The sequence below is a fragment of the Meleagris gallopavo genome, chromosome 1 (assembly GCF_000146605.3).
Source record: "Meleagris gallopavo isolate NT-WF06-2002-E0010 breed Aviagen turkey brand Nicholas breeding stock chromosome 1, Turkey_5.1, whole genome shotgun sequence".
NCBI lineage: Eukaryota > Metazoa > Chordata > Aves > Galliformes > Phasianidae > Meleagris > Meleagris gallopavo.
Genome location: NC_015011.2, coordinates 10,519,143 through 10,529,604, shown reverse-complemented (window position 1 = coordinate 10,529,604; position 10,462 = coordinate 10,519,143).

The window sequence follows — 10,462 nt, the reverse complement described above, 5'->3', positions numbered from 1 at the left end:
TTGGGGGGGGGGCAGAAAATGATAAAAATGTTTAAATATATAGTTACAGAAAATGAGGACCTTATAATAATACTTTAAATACAAACTCATAGATTTAATAGTTATATATGAGTTTTCTTATATATAACTAATAGTGGGAGCTATTGGTAATAGGTGAACGGTTGGACTGGATGATCTTTCAGGTCTTTTCCAACCTTGGTGATTCTATGATTCTATGATTAAACATATTGCTGCACAATCCGAGCTCATAGAGGTCTAATTTATATCCATATGTATCCAAGTCTAAGGCTAAAGCAGCAGACAGGAGGCTTGGGTAACACCCTGCTAAGGGATAGACAGGTTGAAACCATAGCTGTGAAAATCAGATGCAGTACTCTCAGGTTAGGAAGCCATGACACAAATGTGTTGCTACATGAACCCAGAAGGTTTGAAGATGCAAAATTCAGTGATACCTACAGCACAGAAAGATGATTCTAAGATGGAGAATCAAATGCCAGTATATACAATAAACAAGAGTACAATCTGGTAATTGTTTGTGGATAGATTCTTGCTAAAAGTTAGTCAGTTATTTAAAGATACTTTTCCTTGTAGACACACAGAGATATGTTTTTGTTTCTTTAAAATATAGACATTCTGAAGAGCTTTTTCCCAATCATATGACTCACTTATTAGCCTGATATGTTGATATTTAGCTGCAGAAAATATTTCTCCAAAATATCAGAGAAAGCTTCACTGACGATGGATGTCATACAAGGTCAACGTTTCAGAAAGGTAAGCAGAAGCAAAGCCCGCATCTGTTAAATGCTTTCCCAAGAAGACAACATATTTTTGCAAATTTAAAGATCAATCTGTAATATAATATTTCAAGCTACCAAAGAGTACAAAAATGTAACAAAGAATGCACTGTTTCAGGTATTGCTGAAAAAGCAAGAGAGGGTAATGCAAGATTTTTGCTCTTTTGCCCTCTTAAGTTTGTCCTGTAAGGATTTACAGTCACTTACATCTGTGTACTTAAAAGACTAAGACCTTTCATAATTTTTGCTGCTTTTTCATTTACAGAATGTTCTCAAAATGTTACAGAAAAACACTAAATTATCTGGCAGTCCATACTGAAAAATATGTACACAAACATTGGTTTTGTCCCATTCATTGTCACATCCTGACAGTACAGTTTCTGCATCCGCAAGAGATTGTGCCTGCTGGTCCACCAGGATTTTACTGTTCACCACAGAACTCTGCTTGTCCATGTCCTTGAACAACTTTACTAATCCAAATCTTCTATTGCTCCATTAAGATAGGTTCCTGCTCCCTGCAGCTTCCAAACTAAGGATGGACATGAGGACGTTGACTACTTTATGAACATAGAGGTGTGCTCCAGCACAGTGCCACTGGCAAGTTATGAAGCTATGGGGATACCACCACTTCCCTGTGCAGCCTGTTCCAATGCTGGACCACCCATTCCATTAAGAAATTCATCCTAATTCCCCCTTGGCGTAAGTTGAGACTGTTTCCTCATGTCCTATCAGCACCCACCTCACTATAACCTCCTTTCAGGTGGTTGTAGAAAGCCATGAAATCTCCCCTCAGCCACCTTTTCTCCAGACTAAACAACTCCAATTTCTCCAGCTGCTCCTCAAAACTCGTTTTCTAGTTACATCAGCTTGAGCAACTCTACATACTTCTTGAAGTGAGGGGCCCTGAACTGACCCCAGTACTCAAGGTGCAACCTCACCAGTGCACCACACAAGGGTCAATCACTTTCCCAGTCCTGCTGCCACACTACTTCTAATGCAGCTCAGGACACTGTTGGCCTCTTTGGCTGCCTGGACACACTGGTGGCTCTCATTCAGCCAGCTGCCAAAGGTCCAATTCTGCTGAGCATCTTTCCAACCATTCTTCCCCAGGCATGTTCTGCCAGATGGGGCTTTTATGACCAAAGCACAGAACCCAGATACTTTGTTGCTGGTATTTCACAAATTTTAGACATAACAATCATTGACTAGACACAATTTTTAGTATTAATAACAGAAACACAAAGCTGTCCGTTCACTAGAAGAGCCCAAAGGTGTGGAGGCAGTCTGGAGACCACATGAACTGGTTTTATATGTTTTTGGAAGTGGAGGGAATATGGAAAGAGCTCCAAATGGAATTACTGACAGAAATTGGGTCAAAGAGCTCAATAATTCCTGATTTCTGCTTCCAGAAGTTAAAGCATTTAGTCTTTCCGATTGTATCACTTTGTACCATTAATATTTAATTATTAAATTATGGAAATAAATTGGTCTGCGGATAAGGATGTCAAATACAGCATTTTAGAATTGCATGCAAATTTACTATCAAATAAATCTCTACACAATGCTTAATCTCATTTGATTATTTTTTTAATCTGATTTTACATTTAATTAACCAAATAACTAGCATTTTAAAGTTCTTCTGGTTAGAAGGCAAATATGAACCAGCTGTGTATTTGTTGCAGAAGCATTGGTTTCCCTCAATGGCAGCCAGCAGACCCTGAAGGCGGCCAGCAGCCCCTCTTTCTTACTTCTATGAAGACAGGCTGCCTCAGTGATCTGTGCTGTAAGTGCTGAGAGCAGGGCCCAGCTCAGATTTTAGAAGAGAGGAGGGAGAGAAGAAGGGTTTTTGATCTCTGTTCACAAAGCGATATCAAAAGCGATGTAAATATCCTCTTAAAACTTTTCCTTTAAAATATTAACAGAATAGCGTGCAAGAATTGCTGGCATGATGGAACAGTCTATTCTATAAAATACAGGCTAAGTCAGCTGCAAAGAAGGAACCACATGGACCAGCATCTTTTACTCCATTAGCCAAGGAACTGCAAGAGAGATGGAGGTTAATACGTTTGACATCAGAAGTTGAGTAAGATAAATTCTATCCATACTTCTTGGTCTTACTCACATTTAGAAGTAACTTTCATTCATATGCACTGTGCTGTTCACACACTGTACTGCCCAAATGTCATCAACATCTCAAAGGCACCACTTCAGTTAGACTTGCCAAAGGTAATGCTAAGACCAAAGGCACAGAAAGCCAGGATACTGTTGTAACTAAAGGTAATGGTGACTTAGCAGAGGCATTGACTGCAAACTCACCTGCAAATGAAACAGGTTCTATTGCAGTCTTATCATTTTGTTTTTCCATATGCTTCCAAACATTCCATAAAGCAATTAAAAAAACAAAACAAAACAACAAAAAAAAAAACACAGAAATAATTCTGTTGTTTCTGATCAGCTGGTTACCAAGTTTGTAGAGAATGGCAAGACTTTGTAATTAAATATAATATAAAAAAATCCTACTCCAAGCCCACAGATGGGAAACGCTGAGCTACAGATGTGGCACTGAATGGCAAGTATTACAGATTCAATTCTTAATCCAAATGAAATACTTTCATAGTTTCAGTCCTGAAGTCACAGCCAGGGTGAACTGCAGCACAAGAGCCAGGCGGGTGGCCCTGTGCCAGCCCTGCTGCTGCAGGCACACGGCTGCAATCCCAACACCACTTCGTCCTGCCTAAACTGCCCAGCTGTCTCTGCATCTTACAGCCTGCAGAAATGACCCTGCACAGAAAATGGTTTTCCATATGGCTCGTAAAACCTCAGACTCACATTCATATTTCAAGTGGAAGTTAAGAGAGAACAAAATTTTGTCTGTCTGAAGTTTTGCTGAAATCTGAAGGAAAGTAGATGGGTAAAAACACTTTTCTGAGTTTGCTCTTTTGTTGAATCTGATTTGAGGGACGGTAAGAACAAAGAGCTCAAAGCACATTATCAGTACTGTATGTACGAGCATGCCTTTTTAGCACCTTTCTTCTCTATTTCATTTCTAGCTATTGATATATATACAGATATATTTTAAGTTAATTGTTCTAGTTTATCCAACTTCCAGCCAAAGTACTGAGCTGTTGCACTCAATTTCTGTAACTGTGAATTAGATACAGATATTACTCTTATTAGATTTAACTACCATCAGCAGCCATTACAATAAAAATCCATCTAAATCTGAGACTTGTGGATCATTTTCTAAAATACATCACGGAACAACAAGCTTTTCCCTGATTCCAGTAGGTGGCAATGTCTTAGCCCTAAAGAGAAAATGCAGCTTGAGAAGGTAAAAGCATCAGCACATCCCTTCCTCAGAGGGTATGGGAAGGGTGTCCATGAAATTGATAGAACTCTAAGAAGAACTGAAGGAACTGGGGCTGTTTATTCTGGGGAAAAGGAGGCTGAGGGGAGACCTCACTGCTCTCTTCCAATATCTGAAAGGTGCTTACAGCGAGAGCGGGGTTTGGTCTCTTCTCACTGCTGACAGGTGACAGGATGAGGGGAATGGCCTCAAGTTGCACCAGGGTATGTTTAGGGTGGATATCAGGAAACACTTCTTTACAGAAAGCGCTGTTAAGCTCCCCAAGGAGGTGGTTGAGTTACCATCCCTGGATGTGTTTAAAAACCATTTGGATGTGGTGCTCAGGGACATGATTTAGAGGAGGGTTGTTAGTTAGGGTAGTATGGTTAGGTTGTGATTGGACTTGATGATCTTTAAGGTCTTTCCCAGCGTGAGTAATTCTATGATTAAGAACAGTTCCTCAGCTTTCAGTCCTGGTAAATGCTCTGGAAATCATTAATTTGGGGACTGCAAATGGAGCCCCAAAGAGATTTTTAAAATGTCCGAAGACCACTTAGAAAGAGCAATTATTTCACACTAGATTTGTGAGAGCATACAGTGTCACTCTGCTTTAACCTGTGAGTGCAGGCACAACACCTATGGCAAATGTGGAGAATTTTATAAAACACAGAAATGATGGAAGGTTACATTATCTCCAGCTTAAGATATTAGTAAATGTCACATACCAAGGCTTTCATTATTACAGGGAACTCAAAGCACAGAATCTGGGAGAACTTAGCAGTGTGCTTTTTAAGAACAGTTACTTTACCAAGAAAATGTGCTAAATAGGTATACATCAACTGAGGCCCAGTTGATGTAGAATAAATAATTGAAAAGAACCACAGGCAGCAGAGGAATCACAGAATTGTAGCATCACCAAGGTTGGAAAAGACTTACAAGATCATCCTGTCCACTGTTCTCACTAAACCACAGAGAAAAAGTCCATACGACCCACATGCCAGAAGTGCCCCATGTGCCACAGTTCAGCAGCACACTCCATGCCCTCACAGGCTGCCCACTTCTGAGCTGTATTAACAGGAACGTTGGGTTAAAGTAAGGTTATGGCTTTACAGCAAATGAATCAATAATTCTAGCTCGTCTTGTACTGCTGAAGGACTGATGTTATTGTCTCCGTCCTCAAGGAAATGGTCCACATATGCAGACAGTGCACACAACAATTCATACAAATTAAACTCATTAATCATACAGAATTATTCCACAGTTCTAATGCAGAAATGTGCTAATTTATTTTCCCTCCAGCAGAAAACATAAACAAACAAACAAAAATCCTCTGAAAAAGCTTTAATTCTTTTTAAGAAGGGAAGATATCACTACTTCACTTTATTAAATGACATGATTACTGACGAATTACTTGTTATGGAAAAGAAAGTGGGTAAAATAGGGGCTATAGATGCTGGTGAAGGTACAAACTCCTGCGAGGAGAACTGGGTTTGACTCTGCTGAATGTTCTTTATCAATACAAATCCCCAGGAACATCCATCTTTAGAAGACTCCTTAAGGGAACGGGAAGGGGAAGGGAAATTTCAATTTATTAATTCTAAGAACCTAAAAAATCTGCTGAGACAGTTTTCAACGAGGATTTTTATTTAAATCTGAAATTGAGAATCAATAGTGAATTATACATGAAAAGTCTTTACCGACACTTCTCCTTTCTCAGAAATCAAAATGCATGGGCTTCAAAACAAGAAGCAATCCCTGTTGCACTGGCTCCCAGGGAATGGGGAAATTCCCAGCCTGCTCCCAGCAGCCGCTCCTGCAGTGCTCCCAGGAGAAGCAGGAGGGAGAGGCAAAGGCTTTCCCATCTGTCCCTGAAAAGACGAGCAGCTGAAGAAGCTAATTAGCAGCAGACCTCTATGGGCAATGAAAGACTCTTTTCTGCGATGCACATTTTGTAGGAGTGAGAAAGCAGCTGCAGTTGTCCACCCACTCTAAGCACCTTGACAAGAGACAGGCAATTCTCTCATTTATGTTGGCATTCTTTTTCTTTCCTTTCCTAGCTACCTCCTTTGTGAACCAAAAGCTTTTTAAGTGGGAAACGATTATTTTCCTCTAGTCCCATCCCAGCTAACATTTCTCCATTGAAATAACTGTAACACATTTTTTAATGACATCAGACAGCATCTGGGAATGCTTTAGCTCAAGGGCCACCTTTACTCTTCTATTCCAGTTACCTCAGTGCTGTACCATTTGAAGTGGCTCTTATAGCAAGTATCCCAAACAGATGTCAGGATCTGTGTCTCCATTACTCTCTTTCAGAATGCCTTTATGAATAGTAAGACAGACTAAGATCTGGAAGTGGGGTTCACCATCAAAGAGCAATATATGTGAGTAGGTAGAGAACAAATGTACAAATGACAATTCAAACTAAGCAGATCTGCTTATAAATTCTACTTTGTGCTGGATGTCTCCAACAAATACACTGTCTTCAGTATATAAACTAAACATTTCCAGGATCTGAACATATTCATTTCGCAACAGAACCGACTAGGCATATGTTTTGTCCTCCTTTCATCCAGAATTTGCCATTGGTTGAGTAGATGTAATGAGTTAGAACAATAGTAATATAGCTCCAATAAATATTGCTCTAATAAAATAGTAATTCCCAACTAATTACTCTAAAGGAACAAAAACAGTTTCAGTTCAGATTATCATGTTGCTCTGCTTATTATCTGAGGCCTAAGATACAGATATGATATATAAAGAACATTAATTGTTTCGGCATTAGATTCAGCCAGAAGTCATAAAATCCACCCTGCATATTAAAAAAATCAAGAGACTATATCTTCTATTACAGTTTCAACAAAATTGCACCTCCAAAAATGAAAGTACCATAAATTAAGTACCATCTTTTTAAAAGTTTAAAAAGATACGATTAAAGTTATCAGTTACCAGGTATAAAGAGCAGGTCACTTTAAGAGATCTAAAAAACATGACATCTCAAGGCTGAAAGGAGTGGCTGAAAGGATCAGAACATTAAAACTGCACTCATTTTGCTACTTACTTCTGCTTCACCAAGAGCACAGGCTTCATCTGTGGCTGACACAATACTCCGCATCACTCTGTCCTTCTGTTCTTTCTACTTGCCCTTACCTATCAGCATTAAAATAGGCACACGGGATTTCTGAAGTTCGTCCTCCACCTCCCCAGCTCTCAAGAATCACACCTCTGTGTGCCACATAACCACGGTGATTATGCTAATATCTGCCTTTCAGAAAAGACCCAGTTCTTAGATTTTACGCTAACAAAGACTGTAATCAATTTCAGAGGTCTCATTCATTTCTGTTTCCACACACCTCACTACCTTGTGTTAGACATTATTACGCTGAAGGATGTCTTCCTAATCAAGGAGGACAAGGAGCACTGCGAGTTCCCTGCTGGTCCAGGTTTCCATCCTCACAGGCAAGTGGTGAATGTAATCAGAATTAAATTGTATTTGAAACTGCAAATATTCTGTTTCTCTTTCCTAAATGATAACTGGAGGGAGAGGAGAGATTCTGTGTTACGGTTCCCAGTGTAGTCATAAATATTCCAATTCAGTAAACAATTAGCATAGTTCAGAAAGAAATTTTGCTATGAATAACAGCAACTCTTCTGAGTGATGCTTATGTATGCACAGATGTAAATATTCTATAGATCTAGCCAGTTTGCAAAATACATTTATTCTCCCTGTTACACTTCTGCTTCACAAATGTGAGAGCTACAGTTCTATGCAACATCTTTATTAATCAGAATACTTAATAAAAGAAATACCAGTTTATCTTTTAATTGGTGAATTTAGTAACAGTTTTCCATAGAAGTCCTTGTAGAAAGATTCCAGATAATGATTTCAGTAATAAAATTCTTCCTACATCATGGAACAAGCAATGGACATATGACACATGGACATATGGACAGAGGAGTTCTTCATCCTTGGAGTGCAGCCTGGGCACAGGGCAGGCTTTGTATCTCTGTGTCCTGCCATGCACTGAAAACAGGTTCTCAGGCTTTAATGACTGGAAGACACACACATTTATTTGTATTAATAAAGTAGTCACAGCAAATTTTACATACTTGGCACTGCAACAGCATCTTCAAAGAGAGTGACTTGCAAAACAAACGTAAGGAACTCATGGCTCTACTTCTAAGCAGCAAACAGAACCCAACATTTCTAGAAAAAACTAATGTCTCTACCAAGAAAAAAGCATTCTAGTAACTTCCAACAGCTTCATCTGCTATGGATTAGACAACAGGAAGCACAGTGTGGATTTAAAATTCTCTGGAATATTTACAAGGCTGTGACAGACACCAGCACATCCCCCACTGGACACAAACCAGGCCATTGTCTGAGAGACCAGCTAATAAACTTCTCATTTTTTTAAATGCTGGAATCTATTTAGCATCCAAGCTTGGATGCTGAGGCCGCAAGGCACATTCCTGTGGTGGGAACTCTCTTGGAACCGCGAGACGGAGTGCAGTGGCTGATGGATCTACAATCCGCGATTTAAACCCAACTTTCTCCAGAACTCTAAGCTACGGTAACACAAACTCTGATGGACACAAGTACCAGGCACAGAGTGACATGCAGCATCTGCATGCACACTTTCTACCTGAAAGGAAGTGCTCAAGAGAGCAGCAGCCACCAGACAGTGAATGACTTTGCAAAAGTGGAGCACTGCTTCCTTCCACCTTCGTACCAAATGCCCTTGGAGAGTGGAATGTTGCTTTATATTCCTAAACACAGTTTACTGCAGTTTACAGCACTGCTAATCCATGAAGGGAAGGGACTGTCCTGCTCTGGTACAGCCTCATCTTCAGCACTGGGAGCAGTTACAGGCAGCACACTTTAAGGACATAAAACTATTAGAAGGCATCCAAAGGACAGCAATAAAGATGAGGAAGGGTCTAGTGTGTGAGGAGCGGCTGAGGTCCCTGTGTTTGCTCAGCCCAGAGAAGAGGAGCTGAGGGGAGGCCTGATGGCAGCTGCAGCTCCTCACAGGGAGCGGAGGGGCAGCGCTGAGCTCTGCTCTGTGTGACAGCGATAGGGCCCGAGGGAACGGCACGGAGCTGAGGCAGGGGAGAGGTGGGAAAAGGGGTTATGGAAAGGGTCTGCACCAGAGGGTAGAGGGCACGGAACGGGCTGCCCAGAGCATGGTCCCAAGCTGCTGGAGTTCATCCAGCAAGAGTTCAGTGCTCTCAGAAATATGATTTGATTTTAGGTTGGTGCTGTGTGGAGCCAGGAGCTGGAATCAACAATCCTTGTGGGTCACCACCAACTCATAATGTTCTGTGATTCTGTGATTCTCCATCAGCCATTAAACTCCCGTGACAAAAAGATGTTCCTTGATGAAGTTAAAAATGACAGAAGAAAGCAAATCACTTAGCTCTTCTCCTTTACAGATTTCTGCTACCAGTCGTCCTCCTCGGGGGACTGTGGAGACCTGCCAGCTAATTCTGTGGACAGGATGGCTTCTAGACTTGCCTCTGATCTGCAAATGATGCTATTATTTCTTCATTATTGTCTACTGTATAAAATCAGCATCTTTCTCCCCAGAGGGAGATTGCTCAGAGTGGCTCATGAGAGCCATTTAGCTCACAGGGGTGGGCCTGCTAGGGACCTACAATATTCCCATGCCAGGGTTAATGTCACATCAAGGCACTATTAGTACCTCCTTTCCTTCCACAGTTATTCATTCAACTGTAAGAATACTAATGCAATTTAAAGTTTCTTCCAGAGCACTGTTGGCTGGCCTTCAGGGTTATTGTAATTACATGGAGAGATACTTCAAAGTTTCTGAGAGCACTGGGGTAGTAATTGCAGTTGTGGGGAAGGAGTAGGTTTTCAGTTACACTACAGAAGTGCAGAATTGAAAGCGGCCGCCTGCACATTCAGCACTGACCAAATACTGACTCTGCCCATGACCTCTGCCATGCCACCCAAGCTGCCTATTGGAATTTTCCCATTGCATTCCCATCTGTAGAACCGAGATAATGCTTTTTATCAGCTTTGTGGGGATTTTATAATTCAGTGTTTATGAAGAAAACAGAACTGCCAGCTACAAAACTTTCACAGGCCTTGGAAAACAGAATTCCAACAGAGAACTCTCAAAACGCACTGCAAGAGAAGACACTGCTCTTCTTCTTTTGTTACAAAATGAATAATTTAAGAACATTCTCACATGCTGTCTTGAAGCCATCTTTTACTTGTCCCTGGGCAGAGCTGGAGGCAGCACGGTTTGCATGCCAGCTGCTGTTTGTTAGCCGGTTCAGTAACACCGTGGGCTGC